The sequence below is a fragment of the Propithecus coquereli genome, unplaced genomic scaffold, assembly GCF_000956105.1.
Source record: "Propithecus coquereli isolate 6110/MARCELLA unplaced genomic scaffold, Pcoq_1.0 Scaffold333, whole genome shotgun sequence".
Lineage (NCBI taxonomy): Eukaryota > Metazoa > Chordata > Mammalia > Primates > Indriidae > Propithecus > Propithecus coquereli.
This window is the reverse complement of record NW_012148986.1, coordinates 347,822-349,402: the sequence shown is the minus strand read 5'-3', so window position 1 is coordinate 349,402 and position 1,581 is coordinate 347,822. Positions and strand designations below refer to the sequence as shown.

General features: G+C 32.6%; 1 protein-coding gene across 1 annotated transcript in view; it reads right to left on the bottom strand.

Annotated features, from left to right (window-relative positions):
• The window catches only part of PCDH20 (protocadherin 20), a 10,658-nt gene that overhangs the window by 2,573 nt on the left and 6,504 nt on the right, over window positions 1-1,581 (bottom strand). The gene's annotated exons all lie outside the window — the stretch shown is intronic.

The following is a 1,581-nucleotide window of genomic DNA, read 5'->3' as shown; positions in this document are numbered from 1 at the left end:
AAATTATTATTTTAAGAATAATTATATACTAGAAACGACATTTGAAAATGATTATAGAATTATGGATTTATGTATATATTATCTGAAAAATGTACATGATCTTATTACAAATAGAGATAACTAGAAAAAATATAGGGTGCCTTTTTTGCTCAGAAATTCAAATAGTTTTAATTGATTGATTTTTTTTTTCTGCTTTGATTCTACTTGCATGCTATCAATTCTCTTCCTTTCAATAAATGTTTGTTGACCACTAGCATGTAAAGGTACAGTGCTAAGCACAGATTGCACAAGTCAGCAATATGGCCTTTTGTGGCAATTTTCACTGCTTTTTGCAGTGAGTAAATCTACCTTAGAGGGAAGAAATGCTCAGGTGTTTATATACCTGGCCTCTATGAACTGAGGCTGCCCAGCGGACTTGAACACTACATGGGTGGTGCTGCGTTTTCATTACATTCTCCACTGTCTGCCAGAGATCAGGACCCCAGAGAATCCTCAGCTCACTGAGGAGACTGGAACCTGACCCTCCAGAGGAGAGGTTTGCTTAATTCCTCCTTTTATAGTGATCAATTTAGACATTTTCTGGGAGCACAAATTAGAATCCTTGTGAGAGATCTTACTGCAATTAAACCAACTTCATACACCATTCCTAATTGCTTCTAGTGAAGTTATTTCACAGTAAAATCATGCCGGGTGTTTCTATAAAACACATACAGAGCATCGTAAATACTAAAGATTTAATTTTTTTTAATACACTAGTACTATAAAGAAGTATCTCCTTTTCTTTTTCTTTTTTAAACCACCATTGATAAAAGCATAACTGCCAGGAGAACTTTTTTATTTTAATTTATTTATTTTTAAACAGGATTGGGAAATCTACCCTAAGTAGTCAAATAACATAAATTGCTTTTTCCCTATAGCTGAAATTGTTGTGTTGGTTTTAAATTTCTCAGTTCAAATTAATGAACAATTTTCTCTGTAGATGTAGAATAAGACTGAATTTGGCAGTGCAAAGATGAGAGCAATCTCTTCTTCCTTAAATTGGGCACGGAGAACTCGCTGGTTCTTAAACTGTTAAATGGATATTGGAGTTTTTAATGAATGGAACATTTATTTTTGTGCCAACTCAACTAACAACATTGACATGATTAGCATACATTTTGGCAACTGCTCTAGCACAAGGTGTTAGTAAAAAGGGGCTTTTATCTTTGAGCTTAATTTACTTTAGCTTTCTTTGTTATTAGTGTTTTTAATGTGAATGAGATATTTTTGTAAAGGAAATCCTGCCACAAGAAGTTATTCAGAAATACATCTTTTTATTAATGTTGTAGGCATTTCTCATGCTGAAGATGAAGTCCATTCTCCAAAGCACACGAACCTTCTTTAAGTTTAGAAATGAATAGAAAATTCTGTTATTTAGATTGATGGTAAAATTGTTGCACTTATGGAGAATTTTTGAATTAATAGTGTTACTTGTATCTCATGAAGCTTCTTTCTTTATAAAATGGAAATAAGAAATACAGTATGACTGGTAAAAGATGTTTCCTCCATTGCTATCCATCAGTTATAAATGAAAAGTTGTGA